General features: G+C 43.7%; 2 long non-coding RNA genes across 2 annotated transcripts in view; one reads left to right on the forward strand and one right to left on the reverse strand.

Moving 5' to 3' along the window:
- The window catches only part of LOC106731955 (uncharacterized), a 32,550-nt gene extending 10,551 nt beyond the window's left edge, over positions 1-21,999 (reverse strand). Inside the window, exons 1-3 of the long non-coding RNA XR_012902810.1 lie at positions 20,613-21,999; positions 19,835-19,973; positions 16,558-16,614 (exon numbers count right to left, since the gene is read on the reverse strand). This is a non-coding gene — a long non-coding RNA (uncharacterized LOC106731955). The remainder of the gene's footprint in view (positions 1-16,557; positions 16,615-19,834; positions 19,974-20,612) is intronic.
- Positions 11,969-16,964, forward strand: LOC106731954 (uncharacterized). Its single transcript, XR_001368199.3, has 3 exons — positions 11,969-12,342; positions 13,813-13,894; positions 16,522-16,964. It is a non-coding gene; the product is annotated as an uncharacterized LOC106731954 (long non-coding RNA).
- Positions 22,000-23,892: the final 1,893 nt, after the last annotated feature.

Raw genomic sequence — 23,892 nt, forward strand, 5'->3', positions numbered from 1 at the left:
GCATGTCTAAGAAGCTTCATTAAGTTTACATGGGATCCAATTCTCCATTGCCTTGCACCTTGCATGTCATTTATACCAGTACAAAGTGAAGTAAAAATCCCACCAACTCAGAATGGAAGGGTTTAAACCCACTTTGTAGCAGTGTAAATTAATATGCCAGGTGAAGGACAATGATGAATGGAGACCACAGTGCTTGGAGAACTGGTATGGCCCTAATATCCTTTCAATCAATTATATCGGCAGGAAGCAAACAAGTGATGCCAAATCTATATTAATTAAGCAATAGAAGTGTCAATAATTTTTTTCACTTTAAAACACATGCCATTATTTCTGAAATGTGGCAGCTTGGCAGCCAGATTTCCTACCTCTCTGTTCTGGCACCACCTTCTATGGTTTTAAGTTCACTTAGTGTTTTAATTTTTTAGCAGGATGAGCCAACAACACACTGTAACAAAAGGCTGGCACGCCCACTATCATAATCTGCAACTCCCAAGTGCGATATAAGCAGAGAAAAATTAACTGAACTTATAAAGATTTAAGTGCTGGAGGTAAAAGTAACCGTCTGAGGGTATGTCTACACAGCAAAGTTATTTACAAATAACAGCCGTTATTTTGAAATAACTTTCCTAGCATCTACACAAGCCAACTGCTATTTCAAAATTAATTCGAAACAGCAGAGGACTTATTTCGAAATTGGTAAATCTCATTTCACGAGGAATAGCGCCAATTTCAAAATTGCTATTTTGAAATAAGCGCTGTGTGGATGCTTATTTTGAAAGAGGTGGCCTCCAGCCCTTCCCAGGGTGCCCTGCTGGCCGCCCTGGCCACAAGGTAACTTCTGACCTGATGCCCTGCTGGAACCGGCTGGCCTTGAATGTGATTCAGCGTCCAATCAGTGTGGCTGCGCCATTTTGAAATAGCAAAAAGCTATTTCAAAATACATTGTGTGTAGACATGTTATTTCAAAATAAGATATTTCAAAATAACTATTTCGAAATTAGATATTTCGAAATAATGTTGTAGTGTAGATATACCCTAAGTGAGTGCTTGCTATCAAGAATGTATACTGATTTTCATTAATATTCCCTATGCTTCAGACATATATTGAATGTGGCATTCCAGAGAACTGAAACCTCTTGGTTTTCAAGAAGGTTTAATTTGGAAAAGGGACTGAACAGTGGAGCTCCAAAGTTTGCATCGGATACAAAATTATTCAGTACAGCAAAATCCAAAGCTGACTGTGAGGAGTTACAGGGAGATCTCGCAAAACTGGGTTGCTGGGCAACAAAATTGAAGGTGAAATTCAACATCAATATGTGCAAAGTACAGGTAATGCACATTGAAGAACATACCTATACAGATAGATTCTAAATTAGCTTTTACCATTCAGCAAACAGATCTGGGAGCCACTCTGGAGCCTTCTCTGAAAACTTTAGCTCAGGATGTCTGAAAAGGTTCAGAGAAGGGGAATAAAGCTGATCCAGGGTATGGAACAGCTTCCATAGCAGGAAAGACTAAAAAACATAAGGGCTGCTCATGTTAGAAAATGGACAACTAAGGGGAAAAGTGATAGAGCTCTATAAAATCATCAATGGTCTAGAAAAAGGGAATATTAAAGAGTTATTTCCTTTTCCCACAAAACAAAAACCATATGAAATTAATAGGCAACAGGTTCAATACAAACAAGAGAAATACTTTTTCCATACAACTTACCTGTGGACCTCATGGCCATGGGACGATGTAATGGCCACAAGTATAACAAGGCTCAGAAAAAGAACTAAGTAAGTTCATGGAGGGTAATTCCATCAATAGCTATTGACCGAGATGGTCAGAGACACAGCCCCATGTTCAGGGAGACCCTACACTCTGACTGAAAACATGAAGGGAAAACAGGGGTTCATCATTCCAACCACCCAGAAGCTCTGGCATTGGCCACCAAAAGACAGGATACTGTGTTAGATAGATCATGGGTCTGACCACTCTTACATTCTTATGCTGATTAAGCTGATGTTTAGCAAATTGCTTTTTTCCTGGTGTTGATGGAGGAATGTTCAGGCTGTGATAGACTAGCTAAAGTGTAAAAGTCATGTACGCATTTTTATTACCACAGCTGTTATGCAATGCACACAGAACCACTACAAAAGAAGGTGTTGAAACAGCATAGAATGTGTGTTGCCCCAAATCTTTCCAGATTGTGATGGCCACTTTGTGGATACTATGAAACCAAGGCTTGGCTAGGTGGGGAAATAAACTCTTGCATCAAAATGTCCCTGCAACCTCTGGTAAAGGACAAGCACAATAATATCCTTCTCAAAGCTAGTTCTTTAGCATGGATCTCAAAGTGCTCTTTGCCAAGATAAGAAAGCAGTTTTGATTATCCCTGTTTTAGAGAGAGAGAAATGGAAGTGTGAGGAGGTTAGTATCATGCCAAAACTAACAAATCAATTAAGTTGCAATGTAGGGAATGGAATTCAAGCCTCCTGACCCCAGTCTTATGTTCTGTTGACTAGTTACAGATTTCAATAAAGGGATATGGGCTGCATTTTTGTTGATTGCATTTGATTTGGGAGTGGGGAAATTGGTCCAAAAACTGGAAGACTGATAAGTTTGCTGGCCTGTGACAAGCATGCAATGTGCCACTGGCCACAACATACAGTCTCTCTGCTGATTTGAATAGGGGGGACTTTGGTTCCGGAACTACATTTCACATCTGCTGAAGGTTTCAGAATGTCTGAAAAGAAACAGAAGTGGGTTTCTTTGGGCTACAAAAACTGGCAGTGAGAGCTGGGGAAAACCTCTGATTAATACTTACATTAAAAACATACCACTGGGCAGAGGAACAGAAAAATGTAATTACATCCCACCTGATTATCGGAAGAAGTGCAGTGCCACTGTCTTCCACACAGTGTCCTGCTCTAGACTGTGTTGAACAGCTGGCAAGTCACCCTGGAGTGAGGTGAGTGAGGCCCCTTGTCCATAATGATCAGTTTCACTGTCATCTGTGTCACCACCATGCAGCTTTCTACAGCAGTGCCAGGACCACTAGACCAACTAGTGCTGTCACCACTGCATCTGTTTGCTTCTGAAGACCCAGCTACTTCTGTTTAGAAAGCATGATAAAGGAAGGCACTTGTACTTTAGGGATTGAAATTGGAACTGAAATCTATTCCTGGCCGTGACTATAAACTACATGCAAGGTCACAGAACAACAAAGAATGCCTGCCCTATTGATATGTTGTTAGATGCTGCTGTTGCTGTTTCTCTGGCAGTGACCGTTTGCTTATTCACCTCCTCCCATATGCAGTACCCTCCAACCTTTGCCCACCACCCAAGTTTTATGACCCCAAAATGAGATGCCGTTCACAACTGATCACCAGATCTTCACAAAAACAATCCTCATCTCGTGTATAATCTTGGTCATCAGTGAAACAGCAAATTATCTTGACTAGGCTTCAGAGTTACTACTCCACTGAGATTAATGGAAATGTTTCACTCCACCTTAAGAATTACTGGTTTAGGTTGTGTGCAGACTTGTCAAACACCATTGCTTTGGCTTAGATCTGTCTCACATTCTGAAAGCTATTTTCACAACATCCTATTTCCACAACTACAAGGGCTAGAGATTAAATTTTGTAAATGAAAGTTCAGAATCTGGTGCACAAGATGGCAGCCACTACAGTAGAATCTCTCTCCATTTGGAAGAGTTTTTGTCAGCAGACAAGTAGGAAAAGCATGGATTGTCAGCCTCTTTTGGTATGTTACGTGGAATCTGAAAACAAAACAACTACCTTTGAGCAACATTATTCTTATCAAGAAGTCCAATATCAGGTTCTGATGCCACTATTGTTACACTGTGTCCTGTGCTAGTCGTAAGTTCTTGCTCTTGCTGTGCAGCATCTCCGAGGTCCTCATTTTCTGCAGTCTCTAAACTGAGCGTAGATTCTGCATCTCTCGCTACTGTTGGCATTTCTGTGTCTTGATTAACGACCTCCTCATTTTGAGGCAGTGGCATTGAAAAGTCATTTGTAGGTACAAAGTTTTCATCAACAGAACTGGAAGTATCCCTGTCAGTATGGTCACCGCCTAATGTCTGAGGCATCTTTTCTGCTTTAAACTCTTAACTGCTGCTTCACTCTGTTGCTTTGCTGTCTCTTACTTGCACTATTTTCAAATCTTCACTTCATTTTTATAAAGGGTTTTTTTTAAAACACAGTAACACACAATAAATTAATTTGCTAAAGGCTATTGGTTATACAAAATTTTAATTGTACATACTTCACAATGAATATTATATAATAATGATTTTGGGGTGTTATTTAATATGACCCTAATAGCTTTATTTCAAAGTCTTGACATTTTGTCTGCTAACATGTTCCTGTTAAATTGGTGCATTATTTATGAATATGAACACGGGGTGATTGCCACATTATATATAAAGTTGATTAAACAACCAGAATTAAAAGTTTATTATCACAAAAAAGTCTTTAAAGGTGAATCTAAAACTGGACAAAGAGCTGAGCTTGATATGGTTATTGTATATGAAGACACACAAGAAAAAACAGGAATACAAAAATCTCCTATGCAGAGATAAACATCTAATTTAAAGGTTAAACTCACCCTCAGACCAAGCAAAAATCACTTTACGGTAACAAAATTAATTACGACTTTCAAAACCTCTAAACTATGCAAAGACTGTCAATAGCGTTTCATAACGTAGAATCACTAACCACAGAAGCTACTCCAGTCGTGCAGATGAAAACTCGGCTGTGACCAAAAAACTGGGGAAGGCCAGAGGTCCCACAATGATTTAAATCAATTTTTTGCAGGTATATATATATATATATAGCTTTTTTTGTTGTCTCTGTTATAACTGCAAGGTGTATTATAAATGGAAATGACTTGGTAGAAAAATGTCAACATGTAAGGCACCTTTGTCTCCTGAGGCCCAGGCCAAATGGCCCTCCTGCCCCTCCCCGGGCCTCCTGCTTTGCTAAGGAAAGCAACTGCCACATTATTGTGGGGGGAGAGGGCAGTTAGAGGAAGCTGCTTATGAGGGCCTTATGACTGGAGCTGTCTTAGAAAAGAATGGAAATGCTACAGCAGCTGCATCGGCTGAGCCTTCTAGCAATGAGATGCCATTCACAACAGACTGTGCAGATCTTCAGAACAAGAGCAGCCCTCATCCTGTGTATAATCTTGATCATCTGGAGGCACTGTCACTCCCAGCTCTGTTTTATTTAGCCTTAACTCCTGCTTCTTGTGACTCTTTAATTAAGTGAGGAAGAAACCGAAATCTCTCCATTGAGCGATGTTTGTTTTTGCTTTCACAGGTACATTTATCTGCAGTGCCTATCAGCACCTCCCAAACTGATAAAGTGTAAACGCAAAGTGATGTTTTTTTTTTCTCTCTCTCCAGTGAGCCAGGACTAGATTGATGGTTCTGGAGTCATTGTGGGAAGGATCTTAGTTGAAGAAATATAGTTTGCGCATTACTCTGAAGTGTTCTCTCCTGTACACACAACTCCGGGCTGACAGAATGCTGCAGCCAGAGGGGATCATGACTTTCCATATAAGCCAGTCCTGCCCATGACATTTGTACAAGTTCTATGGGCAGTCTGAAGAAAGGGAGAAAAATCTTGAATTTGCCCCAAAGTTCAATGGTGAACCAGAGCAGAGCCCCAGGTGGAGATGCTGCTGAACAGCAGGAGTGTTGTGTTTATGAAGATCATGTCCTCATCCTCTGCAGTTCCCAGAAAGCTAATTACAATGCCATGGGCCGGGACCCAAGCTGCTGTCACCAAGTGAAGCTCTACAGGGCACAGATGCACTGAAGTTGTTCACAACAGCTGATGACCCCCTTGATTCAAAAGTATAGCAGAAATGGAGCTGTCAGCCAGCTCTGCACTTGAACAGTGATGGCCCAATTCGCAATTGCCTTGCACCTGGTATGGCTGTGGACACCTCTGCAATGTTGATGTAAAAATGTTACCATTCTGACTTGGCTGTGTATACCCTGTTGTCCAGGCGTAAATGTTGCGTAGCATAAGACATAAGGCAATGGAGACTGCAGCCCACAAAGTTCTGCCATACCAATTCACTGCCACCGTTTAAGAGTCACTCCATCTTGGGAGCCCTTTTCAAATGCAATGCTCAGAAAGGATTTTGCACATAAAGGAAGGACAGTGAGTACAGTGAAAAAAGGGTGCAATAGGAAGAGGTAAACTAAAGTCTGTGAATGGTGCATAAGTAGATGGGTAGGCTGAGAAGAGCAGGGCTGAGAGAATTTAATGGTGTTATCCAGGGGTGCTAATGAGCTTTAGGATCTGGTATGTATTATAGAGAAGGGTTGGATGTATTTGTATCCCCTCTCCATCCTACAGAAGGAGAATGGAGGCTGAGGCAAAGGATCCCAAGATACTTACAGAGAAGGTCTTGAGAAAGAACTTTTTCCCACAGAGAACACTGGTCTCCATGGCTGGAGGTTGACATTTTCCCTATTGTGTCACACCAAACTCAAGGGTGAGTGCTATGATTAGCTTTTTATCTCTGAGTACTTTTCAGAATCTTCGGTCTGGCCTATACTGAACAGTTAGACAGGCAGAGCTAGCTCAGTCAAGGATGTGACAAGACCACCTCCTGGACAATACAGGTTTGCTGACAGTGTCCATGCAGCTCCCTCGACACAGTTGCTCAGGCAGGTGATGTTACTACACTGAAAGAAAGAATCCTATAGGTGCTGGTTGTGCCTACATTGCAGGTCTGTGCTGACATAGCTATGTTGGTATACTCACCAGAAAACAAATATACTAAAGAAAATTGAGATGGAGTCCGATGATAAGAGCTTATCTACACTGGCACATTCTGTTGCCAAAAACTGCCTTTTGGTGACAAAACAGTCAGAGCATTTCCACTGCAATATGACTTTTGCTGGGGGAAAAAACCACAGTTTTGGTAAAAAAAAACTTCCAACCCTGCAAAAGATTTTGTCTTTTCCCCTCCCTTTATTGTCGACAAAGAGGAAGCATGAACTCTGCTGTTCGTTTTGTCAACAGAACTGTTTTCTGCCAGTATCCCACAATGCCTGCCCTGATGGCTGTCTCAGTGTTCAGTGATCTCTGCTCCCACTGCTGCTGCAGAGGGAGAACTGGAGAAACGGCTGTGCTGCTTTGACATTCCTCAGCACGGAGAGTTCACAGGGCTGCAAGGGAATCCCAAGAAGCGCAGGGATCAGCTCTTCTTTCCCACAGCACTTCACTTTGGGATGCTTATCCACACTGTTTGCTCTATCTAGACAATGGAGCTACCAACATGGCTATGAAATGTTGACAATGGAGGCAGAAAAGCCAGTTTGAGCCATTTTCACTTTTGGTAACTTGTGCATGTCAAGAGCATTTTCGTTGCCAAATCTTCCGAGTGTAGACATAGCCCTAGGCTTAGCACAAGCACTGGGAAAGAGCTGTGAGGGGAATAGCTAACAGTGCTGGGAGAAACTGTAGCCTGGTTCACACTGGCACTTCACAGCACTATAACTTGCTCTGCTGGGGGGGGAGAGAGAGTAGTGTTTTTTCACACCACTGAGCCAAAGTTATAATGCTGAAAAGTACCCATGTAGACTAGCCTCAGGAGTTAAGTCTTCTGTTTCCTTTCCCCTTTCTCCCCCCACTGCCCTTCCTCCTCCCCTGAAGGCTGGACTGTTGAGTGATTTTTTCCCCTGTGGACATTTGCTCTAATTGCAATCGTTTTTAATTCAAGCTGTGTTTGTATTTATTTCTAGAAGTCAGAGATGATGCCAATTGCTAATGCATTTCTAAAATGTTGTTCTTTCTAGTTGCCTCAAGCAGTTTTCCTATTTCTGTATATGTCCTTGTTACTACACACCCTTTTTCCTGTGTAGTGGGAAACCTTAACTATCAATTGAAGATCAAGACCAGCTGGGGACTGTACCTTTCTGGAGGGGAGGGCTTCCTCTCCGCTACCCTTCTCCATCCTCTTTCCCTTTCTCTCTCATTCTTTGCTACACTCCCATATTGCACCTTTCCTTGATTTAGACTGTGATCTCTTTGAGAGAGAGAGCCAATTTATGTCAGGGAGTTCCTGAACACCCATCATCATGGTACTTGTATGGGTGTTTCGTCATTAAATCAAATGTAGAATATAGGAAGAGGCTTTCCATCTGTTCCAGTGTCTTTGAGGAGACATAGGAGCTGGGACAAGGGTGCTGTCCAACGAGAAGTGGAAAAAAGCATTATATTTATTCCTGTAACATATCTCCATGATTACTGCTGGTCTCCTGTATTCCAGGAAATCACATTTAGGCATTTGTGCTCTCAAGAATAGAATGAGGAGATAGCAGACAAGACCAAGCTAATGGTGTCTTCACTGGTGGTTTAGGAAGGGACAGATGCTCCAAGAGGCCAAGAGTCCTTATTACTTCCCTCCACCATAGTCAGCAAGCTTTACATACTACAATGCTCCCACTTTAAGTCCTCCCTGAGACAGTAAATACAGCTTGTGCAACTGCTATCTTCAGAACCCTGCCTAGTCTGGGAGTTCGAATCTTTTGCAATGTTTGTTCTCTTGCTAATGTTAGACTAGGGGTCACAAAGTCAATTTACCTTAGGGCCAGTCCTCAAATCCTCCTGGTGCACAGAAGGCACCCTCCTCTTGGCAGCTGCTCCAGGGAGGGGAATGGAACGGGGTCTCCACCTTCCTACACAGCACCCAGCTGCTCCCAGGCAATTTAAAATTCCTTGGGGGCACTGCTGGACTAGAGCAGCTTCCAGCTGCTAGCTCTGCACTGCAACCAGCACATCCCTGTAGCCTGGGAGAGATGTGTGCAGAGCCAACCATCCCATCCAGAAGATGGTTTGGGACAGCCACTCCAAGCTCTGTGCTTTAAGGGACACTGCAGCATCTGCCCCAGCCATTCTATGGACATGATGGTTCCCCATACTCAGGTTAGCCTGCAGAGCCTTGGGTGGGCTCGTGCTGACAGCAGAAGCAAGCTTCTACTGCATTCACCGCAGTGACGGGAGCTGCAGGTAAGCAGAGCAATGCAGCAGCCTCTGCTCTGCTCCACTCCACCGTCATTTCCCAAGCCAGCCTAGTGCAGAGGCTGCTGTGTTGCTCTGCTTCCTTGTGGCTCCCGCTGCTGTGGTGAGTGCAAGGGGATGAACCCCTGCTGCAGACCCACACCAGGTCCCCCTGTAATTCCGGAAGCCATGTTCCTTGGGGTAGGGAGACTTGAGGGAAAGATGCAATGTAGGGAAGAGGGCAGGACAGGGGCAGAAAGAGGCGGGGCAGTGGTGGACCCGGGGCTGGGCTTGGGGGGAAGAGTATGGACACACACATAAACACAGACGGCCACAGGCACTCGTGCTAGTAGCCGTGCATGGGCTGGATTGTGGACCTATTCAGGTGGGGGATGGCCCATGGGAGATAGAATGTTCTTGTGGTTCAGAGACAGAACATTCAGGAGACGTGCTTTCCATTTCTGGGTCTGCCATAGACTTCCTGGGTTGTACTAGTCTTTGAGCCTCAGTTTTTCCATCTGTAAAAAGGGGTTGGTAATGTTCACTTCTCTCTCTGAGGTGTTGCAAGGCTCATTCGTTACAGCCTGGGAAGTGCTCCTAGTTCCTCAAAGATATGCTGCATTTTTCTATCAATGTTTTTTAAATATAAAGTTTCTCAATTTTAGAGGATTATTATGGTGTGGGAAGGGAAAAAAATGGAAGTAGAAGTTTTGTGAGATCAGGCGTGACCTAGGAGGTGCATATTCTCCACAATTAAGCAAAAGGCTGTAATTAAAGCAAATTTAAACAAGAGGGGAAGCTCATATCACACCAGCTATGGAGGCAGGAGCTGTGGGGAGCGCTGCTCTCCTACATTAGATAACTGTCAACCCTACCCGGCTCTACTTGCCTTGCTAAAGTAGACTCTCCTTTAGGTTTCAGCACTACAGGGCATGTGCCAGTTAGTTGTACAGTTGTGATTCTAATGTTTTGTATGCATAATTCAACGTGGAAATCAGGAATTTGTGGCCTATTTCTGCCCAGGGAGGTAGCTCCATGGGTATCTGAAGGAACAACCAGGCCTTCTAATTAATAAAATGTGTGCATGCTTTTCAAAATTAAGCAGTGGACCAAATTCTCTTCCCATTTAAACAGATGCAACTATTAACTTCAATGGGAGTTGCATGCATTTAAAAAGGCCAAAATCTCTTATGATTCAGTGTATAGCCAATGATATTATTTTTATATACTTAAACATGTACAACGTAACACCACTACCACCGCCAGTGGGCAATCCTCTCTCTCAGGCAAATATGTCAAAGTATTCCCATGCACCTGTCATTGCAACTCTGGTTGACCTTTACAGTCAGCCTCTACTAGGGAATTGATTTTTACTGGTCCCTTGAGTGGTTGCTTAGGACAGATTTCACTGTATATCAGAAGAGAAGCCAGAGAAGACCCTTAAACAGCTCTGTCTTCAGCACACATGAGCTTTAAAAGCCTAGTGGTGGACAGCTCCATTTTTGCCAAAATTTCAGCCTATCTTCTAGGTATCCTAAACCCAGATTACTGAGTGCCTTGAGCAGAAGGACAAAAAAAAAAAAAAAAAAAAGACACACACACAAAAAAGATTTTGAGTAGATGTGCTATGGGAAAGCAGTGTCAAGAGCAAAAGACAAGTTTGATGCCCTGAGGGTAGCCTGTGTTTCAGGAGTGGAAGGTTCTCATTATACCTTGCTCCTTTAAGATAAAAACAGAACTCCAAATTCACACTGATATAACCAAGAGCAGAACTTGGGTGCCAATATTCACATGGATCAACCAACAACACAGTAGGTTCCTTTGTAAAAACACCAAAAAGGTTGCCTCATTAGTCAAATTGATCTGAACCTTTGAGCTTCACCAGGCTAGAAGTCTCAGAAGCTCAGATTTTCTTCTGGGCTATTCATTAATTCTTACTTTCATTTGGGCTGAGAATAGCAGGAGGATTGGTGTTTCAGGACTTGGGGAGGAGGGGTTCCACAAAAATAAAAAAAAGAGTAGAGATGTAACATCCCACCCCTATCATTACTGCCAGGGAAGTAAACATTTTTCTGAGCGCCAGAAGCAAGTGTTGAGACAAGAGTTTCTCTCTATTTCTTCATCTCCCAGGTCTAGACAGATGACTTTTTTTTAAAGAAAATCTGAGGGATTTACTAGAGGTTAGATAATATTTTTAGATGTGTTTCCACTTTTCTGTTGGTAGTTCATCTATTTTTCTCAAATGTATTTGGTATTTGAAGTTATTTGCCAAATTATTTTTACAAACAGTTCTTGGTCAGGGAGGAAAATAGGGCCCAATATATTTTGCCCACATTGGCTACTAAAGGCATGAAAATGCTGAATTACTTAATGCACTACCAGTACTGCCTAAGCATGTTGTGCACGGATGTCGTTCCCTGATACTACAAGCTGATAACATAACCCTTTCACTGCAAATTTTCAAACAAACACTTCCCTGGGTGTCTTCTTTACCTAAGCGAAGCCCTGTCTCTCCAACAGCCATAGGCGATTGCTGTAGCACAGAGCTCAACCGAGACTCAGACATAATGAAAGAGGGAAGATTACAGAGATAGTTAATGGCCACAGCTGCTACTGTAAGCGTCACTCTCCCAGGCCCCTCTTAGCGTGAGAGGCGTTATGTTGCAGATACTTCTCCTCTGCTGCTATACACAGTGTCACTGGGGAAGTCTCCAGAAACAGAACCGCATTGTGTTGGTGCTGTCTGCCAGACTGAGAAAACCAATCATTCTCTTTGACAAGCAGAGCCCCCGCTTTCCCCTCTGCTACTGAAAAAAGTTGCTTCTAAGGGCCACATTCTGATCTCAGGTTACCACTGAGAATCTACAGCTACTGAATAAAGCAGATGATGTCAGCCCAGCACAAGCAAGATATAATCAAACCCAGGGCCTAGGGAAGATACAGGTGCACAGAGCGATACTGTGATAGACAGATACTTAGTCGCAGCCAGGAGACATTCCACCTATATACTGGAGAATGGTACAGAATCCAGTATTAGTTCAGAGTCCAAGGAGACAACAGGAGGGGTTCAGTTCTGAGCCCTGAGCAGCCTGCTGCAAGTGATTCTCCCTCTCTTGACAACAGCTAAGGAAACTGCTGCTCAAATATGCCCACCATTGACTAGCCAACAACTCGTGGGGGGAGGAACTACCAAGCATCTACATGTCAAATTCACTGCATACAGCTATGCCTGTGCTACTGGTGGGCCATCTGCAGATGCCACAGAGCTGGTGCCTTCCACAGGAATGGGCTGGAAGGAAGAATACAGAAGGTATGTTTTTCTTCCTCTTCGGATAGCCTCTCATTCACTTGTCGCTGTTATCTTTAAAAGAAAGGAGTGCGTAGCTTTATCTAGGTGGAAGAGGATGCAGCTTACCTCTCTGAAGGCAGGCGTGCAATCATGCCTCAGTTTTCTGAATTACTACTGTGTTCTGAGGGCTGGGGGGCAATTTAGCCCGTTAGTCAAATCAACAGACTCCCACTCTCTTCCAAAAAAGGCCTCTGCTTAGACTCGGTCATCCTTCCCCTCTGGCTGAAGGGGGATCTTCATCTCTCCTTATATTGGGGATCAAGCAATCCTTGGCACTTCAAGCCCACTGTACCTCTCAAAGGCCCTTCTCTCAGTTACAGGGTTTTACCATTACACATGGTGGAAACCCAGGCCCTCTCACCATTGCAGGCTCCAGCCTTGGAACCTTGTACTCTTTTCTTCAGCCCCAAGTTGCCTTGCATCATGAGTCTCCCAAGGCCAATTCTGTTTAGGCCATCTCCCTGGCCTCTTCCAGCAGTAGGGTTGCCAGGTGTCCGGTACTGACCCGGACAGTCCGGTACTGACCCGGACAGTCCGGTATTTTCACCTCCTGTCCAGTAAAAAAATTCAGAAAATACCGGGCACCTAAAATGTCCAGTATTTTCTGTTTTTTTCCCCTGCCAGGAGGCAAAAATACCAGACACCCGGCAACCCTATAACACACTCAGCAACTGGGCCCAGCCCCTGACACTCCCCACCCCTGGACTTCCTGCTTACCTGGTTCCGCAAGGAAGCTGTGTTCTGGCTTGATCAAGAAAACAAAATGGCCACCAGCAAAAAGCCTAAAGGAATCAATGCCTTCCCTGGGTCTTAGTGCTCAACCACTTCCCTGTTCCTATCCTTATTCTTACTCTGCATGCACTGAAAGGGGCATGCTGGGTTTTTGTTTTTTTGCTCAACAACTTTGGTCTCCCCTTCCCCACCAGAATTTTTTCCCTGGTGTTTTTTTTTTTGGGGGGGGGGGGGGTTAGTATTTTTGGTTGAACCATCTGGCAACCTTATCCAGCAGTCTATTCCCAAGCCTCTCCCAGTCTCCACACCCGGCTTCATTCTAGGCCTGGGGGGGTGGGAGGGGGGAGGGAGGGAACACCACTCCTCTTCCTTAGGTATCCTCCAGTTAAGCCCCTCCTGTTTCTTTCCCCAGTTCTCTCAGCACCAAAAGCCACCCAGGAGCCCTTCCCCAGCCAGCTGCTGCTGCTTTCCTGCTCCTCCCCCCCCCCCCTTCCATTGAGAGCAGAAAGTTCTTATTGGCTCTTTCCCAGCAGGCTTACCTATAACCAGCAATCATTCCATCAAGGAGGAAAATCAGGCATAGGTGGGAGTAGGGGCCTGTGCTCTTTTAACAGGCCCAGTCACTCTGTGACATTAAGCACTTTTTCAATGCCCTCTAACAAAGAGTAAGTTGTGTTTAACCCATTTGCCCCGGTACAGAGAGCACCTCCACTTTCAACTCAATGAGAATAAAATGAAGGCAAGAACAGATCTTCAACATGGCATGTGTGTAAAGGAAAAGGTAAGTTAACCTGGACCAGCAGTACTATAGTACAATTGCTAAAACAATCTGCATCGATAATTTGAGGCATCCCCCTTCTGTTAATCACCAATATAATTGTGCATGCAATTACACACCATAATGCCCACTATGGTCATCTCAAATGTAACATGCCTTCATCTTTCAGATGCAAAGAGGATAAAAGCGGGCAGGTGGGCAGAATGGCCCAAAATCTGTTAGCGGGAAGGGGGCTGAGAGACACTGCGCATTTCTTCCTCAGCCCTCTGGAAGCACCTCTACACAAATAATACACTGTTGGGGCTTTGTGGGCTTAAGAGATATGGCTGAGTAGACAGTGAGCACAGCCATGATATTTCCATGTGCATCATCCAACTCTGTTGGGAGACCCCCAGTAGGGCTTAATGCTGATTGCCAGTATTAACAGCCACAGTTTCTGCTCTGTGCTGTTAGCCAATCCACACGTGTCTGGCATAGTATACACCACATTAATGGGCATTAGATGCAGTGAATTAATATAGTATACACACATCTTGGGAAGTTATGTCACCTGAATGTACTGTGCTTTCCCACAATTCTGTTCACCCATGTCAAGTATCCCAGCTGAAGTCAGCTATGGCATTAGAAAACAGGGAGTGTATCAAAGCCAAGATGCAAGAATGATGTGACCTAGCATAGGCTGGAATAAATCTTTCCGCACACCTGCTTTGGAATGTAGTATGCAACAAAGAGATAAGAAAGACACAGAGCACCAACAAGTTAAGGGATTGTTTATGAACTGGTAGGTTGGATTTTAGTGCCATGTAAGTTTTGTAACTTATAAAATCATACTATAAATACTACTAGCTGAAAGGCAGCTTTTTGAGGTACACATTCTGTTTAAAGTGAACATGCTGCAAAATTTTTCTTTCCGGAAGGAGAGTGTGTCTCTTTCTCCTTTTTGTATTGTGCTGCTTTGTCTCCAGACAACACATTTAGCTAAGTTACCTGTTTTGAACATGTTAAAGAATAAAGCATGAATGTAGTCAGTTTTAGACAACAGTGCGATCAAGTTCCTTAAGAGGTTCAGCGCTGACCCAATAACAGACCCGGAAGGCACTGATATCCAGTATCCATAATGCTGCTGTCAGACAAACAAGTCAGAGTAGTAGCATGGAGGAGTTAGCCCTGTGTATAAATATCTCAGAGCTCTGAGGATGTACACAAACCATGCCACCCTTCTTTCCTCCTGCTATTCCCCTAGCCGCGTTTCTCAAACTGTAGGTCCCGACCTCCTGGGGGGGGGGTCGCAAGCAATTTAGAGGGGGGTTGTGGTATCACAAAGTTTGAGAACTCCTGCCCTAATGGCTTATCATCTCAGAAACTGGCAGAGTTTTCCAAGTAAATGTAACTCTGACTTTTTTTCCCCCCAAAGGAGGACACAGCACAGTCCAAAGTGTTCAAATTCTTCATCAGTAAGTACAGTAGTCAAGCATGAGGTGGCCAGGGCCAACTAAAGAAGTAGATTGAAAAAGAAAACAGTTGAGAGCTGTGCAGGAAGCCAGTAACTGAAGAGACTGGTGTGATTCTTCCAAATCTTACACAGCAATCTCCAACGAACATACAATGCATCATCAACATCAAAATCTGTTTTGTAAGTTTCCTGCTTGTTTTAAGAGACAGCACTATTTGCAATACTATCAATGCACATGCATATTGCGAAAATGTGATGCATTTCAGGTTGCTAAAATAAATCTGATAGAAAAAACAAACTAAATCTGATTTGGAAAAAAAAAATCCCTCCAGCATTTATCACACCTGCCATTTGCCAGTCAAGTGTGCTAAGGGAATAATAATGAAGTACACCCCAAATGACAAACCATTTCCTTTTGCCAGCCAGTCTGCTTCTGCAGTACAGTACTAACAACACTTCCCTATGCCTTTTGGACATCTTCAAGGATACAGTAATAGTATAAATGGATTTTAAAAAGCTTGTCCCAGCCATAAAAATGTGCTACAAATAAATGCCTTTTTGACACAGAGATCCTCAAACTCTTGAAACATAAGTAAGGCCCTATAGGGAAGCACTACTTTCAGAGTAAATTCATTTTTTAAATCATTACAACCCCTTGAATATACATTTCTGTTTTTGCTTTAAACATGTTTTTTGATCATTTGTCCAAGGAACTAAAAGGCTGATCGAACTCTCACCGAAGGCAATGGGAGTCTTTTCATTGACTTCACTAGGCTTTGTATTGGACCCAAGAGGAGTATGTCTACACTGCAGAGCTATTTTGGGATCCTGGAAATATTCCAAAATAGTTACTCCACGTCTATTGAAACAACCCATTATTTTGAAATAGATTTCAAAATAACAGGAAGCTTACTCTGACATCCTGGTAACCCTCGTTCCACAAGAGTTAAGGGGAATTTTGGAATAGCGAGTTATTCCTAAATAGCACCGAAATAAGCCTGGAAAAGTCAGCATCACAGTCTTCAACCAGAGAGCTGTGCAGCACCCTGCTGCTCTGAAATGCAGGCCAGAGCTGGAATGCTCCAGTAACTGAATTTAGGGAGGAGAGAAGTCAACCCCTAAAAGGTAAATGCATGCTCCTTAATTTTGATTTTATGTTTTTACCCCTATTTTTCAGCCAGCAATGGTGAGACATCAGGATATGGCAACTTACACTCTCCATACTGAGGCAGAGAAAGTCTCCTTCTTCTGATTGTGACATCCCAGTACCCTGAAGCAAACAACATTCAGTCTACATAACTTATATTACTTAGCAATTATAATAATGAAGTATAAATCCTTTATAATTTAATTAATTATGAATAGATAAAACAGACAGTTGGTAATAAATTTAACTACAATACATATTTATAACAGGATTTCTGATAAATAATTATAAAAATAGATTATGCATTAAAAATGTGACTGACAGCCCTGCTCCAAGAAACACTTATGTATATGAGTAAATTTACACATGAGAATAAGCCATTTAAATGCAGTAAGTGTAAACGTTCATGGGATGGGACTCAATTTGGGTCAGTCCTAAAAGTGAACTGATTGCACAAAAACTTTTATCCAGGTTGGTGCAAAACTATTCAATTCTAAATATAGTTTTGTTTAATGTTTTGCCTGGAATAAAAAAAAAAAACCAACCTTGCTTTTGCATTATTTTCCTTTTTAAACCCACTTTCAAAGAAAAAACAAAACCCAAATAACTTTCTCTATTTTAAAAAGATTATGTATATTTAGTTTTATACTATATTGAACTATATCCAAAGAAAACTTACTAACTCTAATCTTGTTTGACTACTCTACATCAGCTTCTTTTAATTATTGAGATCTAATAAACGTATGGGTAGTAAGACCAAGACCATGTCTACACTTAAATACTGCATCGGCACAGCTGCACTGATTGAGTTGTGCCGCTGCAGCATGTGAACGTCTCTTGTCAGTATAGTTAATCCAACTTCCCCAGAAGCTGTAACTATGTTACCAGGAGAATCTCTCCCAGTGACATGGTGCTCCCTACAAGTGAGTTTAGGTCAATATAACTATGTTGCTCAGAGGTATGGATTTTTCACACCCTTGAGTGATGAGTTACACTGAGATAGGCATATCATGTAGACCCGTGGTCACCACCCAGTAGATCGCGAGCTACCGGTAGATCTCAGGGGCTAAGAGCAGCTCTTGAGCCCTCTCTGAATGGCGCGCCTGCGCAGTACATTTACATCAGATTTCCTCATTTGAGGAGCAGCTACTCACCGAGCAACAACACAAGTGAGTAGCTGCGAGGAATGGTGGGAGCTGGGAGGTTTGGAGGGCTGAAACACCCCAGCCAGCTGACTGTGGCTTTCTGCTGAAAGAGGCTGCCCCGCGCTCCAGCTGATCGGTGGCTTCTCCTCTGCGCCTGCCCACGTGGAGTTTGGTGCACCCTGGCTGAGTGCTATGGCCAGCTTGCCGGGCAGCCACTTCTCTTCCCTCCAGCCCGGCTGCCCTGCACTCAGCCCAGGGAGGCTACGTCTAGCTCCAGCTGTGCTGGAGCAAGCTTCCCGGGCTGAGTGCAAGGCAGCCGGGCGGGAGGGAAGAGAAGCAGCTGCACGGCCAGCTGGCCATGGTGCTCAGCCAGGGTGCACCAAGCTCCACGTGGGCAGGCGCAGAGGGGAAGCCGCCCGATCAGCTGGAGTGTGGTTCAGCCTCTTCCAGGCTGAAGGCCACAGCCAGCTGGCCAGCCAGCTTCTCCTCTGCACCAGCCCACTTGGAGCTTGGTGCACCCTGGCTGAGCACCATGGCCAGATGGCCAGGAAGCCGCTTCTCTTCGTTCCCGCCCGGCTGCCCTGCGCTCAGCCTGGGAAGCTTGCTGTTAGTATCCCAACACTGTCCAGCCTGGAGCCCCCTCCCCGAGCCAGTGTCCTCTTTTCCACCTCCTCCTGCATCTAGATTTCCTCCCAGAGCTTGCACCTCTCACCCCTTCCCACACCCAAATCCCTCATTCCCACTCCAGAGACTACACATCCTGTCTCAACACAGCAAGGGTCCAGTTAGACTGCAGGAGTTTTTCAGGATTCTGGAGATATCCCAGAAAAACTCTTCTGCATCCAGGGTTGCATTTGTTCTTCCGCTTTTTTAGTGGAAGAGCAAACAGGCTCTTTTGGTCACCCCTATATTCCTCTTTCCATAAGGAATAAGGTGGCTTCCAAAAGAAGGTTTTTTTTTCTGACATTTGGTCCAGTGTAGATAGGCCAAATGTTGGAAAAACCTCTTCCTACAGAATTTTTTTTTAAAAACAGCAGTATAAGGATTGGGGATAGCAAGTGATGAAGAGGAGGAGAATAGAGAGGGCGGAGCTTCAAGGAAGGGGCGGGGCGATAGATCTTGGCTTGGTCTGTCATTTAAAAAGTGATCTTGGGTGTAAAAAGGTTGTAGACCACTGATGTAGACCTTGCCCAAAAGACTGACATTTATGTATTGAAAAGTGATGACAGCAGTATACATAAATGGGTATGCCACATATTGTTCCTTTTCTGAGCAACTGGATTAGGTCTGTTTCCATTCTGCATAAAAAGGAAGCTTCTATATAGAGTCCATATTTATCAGGGGCTAATTACAAAGGGCAAAATGCTTGGCTGAAAGATGCCTACTCCCACCCGCCCACCCCCCAAAAAAATTAAGTAAGGGATCTATCCTGAATCATTTAGTCATTGATTTTAAGCAGAGTTTTGCCTCAGGACTATAAGATTGGGTCATAAATGTAGGGTTTTATTTAGAGCATCATTATGGCTCAATTGGCAGCTCTCTTACTTCTGTCCCAGAATTCTCACCCTTGGATTCAGTCTTATCTTCCTTTCCGATATCATAATACAATGCTGTAGCATAACATTATGCATGAGATATTGAAGGATGGTCCCGTATTCATCATTTCTCATGGAACTTTAATCCTTTACTCCAGGGCTGTGTCTAGACTGGCCAGTTTTTCCGGAAAATCAGCCGCTTTTCCAGAAAAACTTGCCAGCTGTCTATACTGGCCGCTAGAATTTCCGCAAAAGCACTGTAAGAAATCAGTGTAAGAAATCAGTGCTTCTTGCGGAAATACTATTCTGCTCCCGTTCAGGCAAAAGTCCCTTTTGCGCAAAGCTTTTGTGCCAAAGGGCCAGTGTAGACAGCTCAGATTTGTTTTCTGCAAAAAAGCCCCAAACGCGAAAATGGCGATCGGGGCTTTTTTGCGGAAAAGCACGTCTAGATTGGCACGGACACTTTTCCGCAAAAAATGCTTTTGCGGAAAAGTGTCTGTGCCAATCTAGACGCTCTGTTCTGAAAATGCTTTTAACGGAAAACTTTTCCGTTAAAAGCATTTCCGGAAAATCATGCCAATCTAGACGCAGCCCAGGGGTGGCAATCAAGCCACAGTGACTTGCCAAGGTTAGCCCCTGATGGGCTAACACCACTATATTTACCTGTGCCTCTGCAGGTACCAGCAATCACAGCTTCTATTTTCTATGGATCACCATTCCTGGTCAATGGGAGTGGCAGGAAGCAGAGCAGACCAGGACACCACTAGAGTGCCAGACTAGAGAGGTTCAACCTGTAGTGGACCTTGATTAATTAAAGAGAGAGACAGGAAGACATTAACCAAAAGACACACAGATATGCAATGCATATCTGCATTCATGCCAGGTAGCCCTTACTTGGTGGTTTCCCTATCAGGCTCTGGAGGAGAGCTAGACAACCCATTGTAGTTTGTTCATAGATATGCACCATTGTCACTTTGTCTATGCAGGTCCTGGCCTAACAGTATCTAACTCATTATTTGGATAATTTCAATATGAAATTGGTACAATAATATCCCATTATGCTCCATACTCCCTTATGTTTTAATTGGAAAGGAACATAAACCTTGGGTCAAGTTCAACAAGAAGAGTTAATATGATTATAGAGTACTTTTATGGTCTCTCCACTCAGTTATACCAGTACAGACTCACTGAAGTCAATGAAATCACACTGCACATAGAATCTGACTGTTACTAGTTACTATTTTAAAGGGATTCTAATCTAGAAGATAGTTGGTGTGTGGGATGGATAAGAAAGACAGGGTGGGCAGAGCATTCACCTCAGATGATATCATACAGAATGACACTGTCTGTCTGAAATGTAAAGCACATGAACTAATAATATGGCTGTTAGTTATGGACTTGCTAACTCTGGGGATTAGCTATAAGATACAAAGTTTCTCACCCTCCAGCTCAAGTTTTACGTAGGTTGGTAGTGACTGAAAGGTATTGCCAGATGATGATTCTTCAGTGCCCTTCATGAAAGGAGTTGCTTGGTCTCATACTCCAGTTCCCTGTGGTGTTCTCCAGAGAAACAAGCCTCCAAAATTGGCACTCTCAGTAGAGAGGGTAACAACACCCAGAGCATTTCATCCTCATTAGGGCACATTTGTGGCACAGAATGGAAAAGTACACTCTGCTGCTGCTCATACTGTGCCTAGTTTGCAAATAAAGACAACTTCATTTGCCAGGGCTGCCAATCTGGCATCTTTAATGAGTGCTAAAAACACACACAAAGTCCCCAATCCATTACTATTAGTAGTTTGAGAGATGTGGCAGGAGGCCAAGTGGCTAGCTACTCAACAAGTGTGATAATTCCCAGAAATTATGAAATGTCTTGGTGCCATTATGACAATAATTTCCAAAACTAAAGGAAGAAAATAAAAGATCAAAGTTAGTACTGCCCACTGGGACTGGTTATTATTTACATGTGTCTGACAACAATGCAACCCAGTTCTGTTGGTGACCAGAATTCTAAAGCTTTGTTAGTCCAAATAATAACTGAACCAAGATGGTTCTATTTAATGTCCTCCTATGCTGTTAATACATCATGGGAAAAATGAATATGTTCAATTATTGTTACATTATGCTATTCTCCTCTTCCAGGAAAAGAAAAGAGTCTACCTAAAAACAAAACTCCAGAAATATAAGCATGCAAGGAAGTCTATAATTGTAAAGCAATGGCAGCTTAGGCACCTAAACTGTATCAGTCAAAACTTAGTTCAGTGCCTGCTTCCCTTCATATACAACGAGGGTGGTGATGCCTTTAAATGTTTAGCTCAGTGATTGGACTGCTCATCTGGGATGTGGGAGATGCAGGTTCTACTCCTACCTGCCTATTTTATGAGTAGAAATGGTTAGAACAGGAAACTTCCATCATTCAGGACATGGCTCTACTCACTGAGCTATGGAATAATTTTTTGGGGGGGGAGCGGGAGGATTCCCCTCCCACAGTCTCTCCTGTTGAAACTGTTTCTTCTATTCTGGTTAAATAATCATAGAGACCATGGAAGCAGGAAGAACTCACTACTGGTCACCCAAGTGGACATTCTATTCACCAGACTAGAGAGTCATTTCCATTCTTTCCTGAGCCCAGAGACTCCTTAATTTTTGAGGGAGTCTCGCATCAGTCTATCACACAACTAGAATTCTGGTCAAAGCATGCTCCCAAAAGCTCAAATCCCATATGCTCCTGTGGCCAGGGGGTTGCAGAAGTGGGGGAAATTGAACCTGGTTCTCCCCCGTGAATGCATTAACCACTTTGCAATAAGTATAAGGTGGGTACTAGCCAGATTTTGAATGGGACCTGATGCAGTAGGCAGCCTCTGAGCACACCAACTGGATCAGGCCCTTACAGGCAAAATATGCAGAAAACCACCTCTATGCCCTTAGGTATAGGGGACAGGGAGCCGAGCACTTACTGAAACAGTAGTTGAGAGGCAAAAACATAGGTTCCTAGAGAATTTATACAGCAAAAATTTAAGCATCAAGTCAGTGCACATGGCAGCTAATAAGAATTTTGAAAATTACAGTGGAGCCTAAACTGGGGTTTACGTGTCAGGGGGTTAATAGGCCAAAGTACCTCTGTGAATTTGGACCTTTAAATTTAGGAGAGGAAGCAAAATATACTTGAGAGAAAAGAAGTGTAGGAGCGAAGATTGCCATCTTCCATAGTGGGTCCTGTCACTGACTTGCTGTATGACCTGTGCACTGTGCCTCAAATTGCCACCTCTGTAAAATGGGAATAATAATAATAATATTTACCTGCCTCACTTGGATGTTGGAAGATTTGTTAATGTTTGTAAAGCACTGGAAGATTTTCTTATGAAAGATTAAACAGAAGTGAAATTTATTATTACTAGAACACAAAATCATAAAATAATTCATTGTACTTACTGCATTTTTCATTTTCAAAGCATTGTAGAAGTTATAATTAAGTGCTTGTCTATATGTAAAGTCATGCCTGATTAACTGTTCCAGATTATCTCCTAAATAAACAACTTGTTGTGTATGGACAAGTCCAAAATAATCCTCCCAACTGAGTAGACTACCTACATTTACATGGACTCAATGCCCTCCTTAGGTCTCTTCCAACCCTATGATTTCAAGGAAAATAGAGAAGATCTGAACAGTCAATATGAAGTGGCACCTTTATTCAGACTCTGCTTCACAATAATTTACTGCTTGTGCAAAACAATAAACAGTTTTGTAGCAGGGAAACAATCCCCTGTATGAATACTACTTGAAAACATACCCATTAGTTGGTCAAATGCTCCTTAGTAATTTTTAGTGGCAGGTCACAAGACACGAAGCACAAAATCAAGGCCATCCCTTAAAATACAGGACAGTGTATCCTCTTACTCACAACCCCGCCATGAGGTGAATGACCTACTGAAGGCCATACCACAAGTCAGCAACAGAGCCAGGATTAGAAGCCAGGAATTCCTGGCTCTCAGTTCTGTGACCAGTTCATTAGACCACGCTGCTGCTTTTGGGAGACTTTTTTAAAAACAGCTTTAAAAATCAATCTCATGACCCCTGAACACAATTTCCTCCCAACACGTGTGATCGGAATGGGAGAACCAGCACAACTCTCACACCCCACCTCTCCCCTGGAAGATGTGCCTGATGATCTGCCCTGGGTACAGAGCATTTGTGCGGGTGCCATGCGTTTGATCTTACTTGGGTTGTGCAATGCTTAGGATTCTCCCCCTTGGAAGAAGCAGCCTCGCTAGCAGCAACAGCCGTTTGCTATATTTGGTTCACCACGAGGTGACCCATCCAGATAAAGAGCTGTAGTCAACACACGCGAATTCCTTTCTTGGTGCGGCTGAGGGAGGCACCGAGGGGCGGCTGGAGGGGGATTATCACCTTCCTAGGTTGCTCGCTCTAATTATAGCTGGCGCAGCTGGTGCAGTTCCCTTCGCTGCGGGCGCTGGAGAGGCAGGGAGGGGGGGGAACGGGAGCTCTCTCAGCCCAAGCACAGGCAGCTTCCGGGGCCTACGGCTGCTCCGCCCCATGCCCAGACTGCATTGCTACACGATGAACCAGCGCTTTGCTATTGTTACTGCACCACAGTGCAGGGCAGCGTGCACACTGGCTGCACGAACCGCCTCCTTCGGCCGGGGGACTCCCTCCGCCCTGCATTCATGTGTCAGGCGCGTTAGCCTCTTGTGTGAGGCGCT

Source organism: Pelodiscus sinensis, chromosome 3, assembly GCF_049634645.1.
Source record: "Pelodiscus sinensis isolate JC-2024 chromosome 3, ASM4963464v1, whole genome shotgun sequence".
In the NCBI taxonomy this organism is placed as follows: Eukaryota; Metazoa; Chordata; order Testudines; family Trionychidae; genus Pelodiscus; species Pelodiscus sinensis.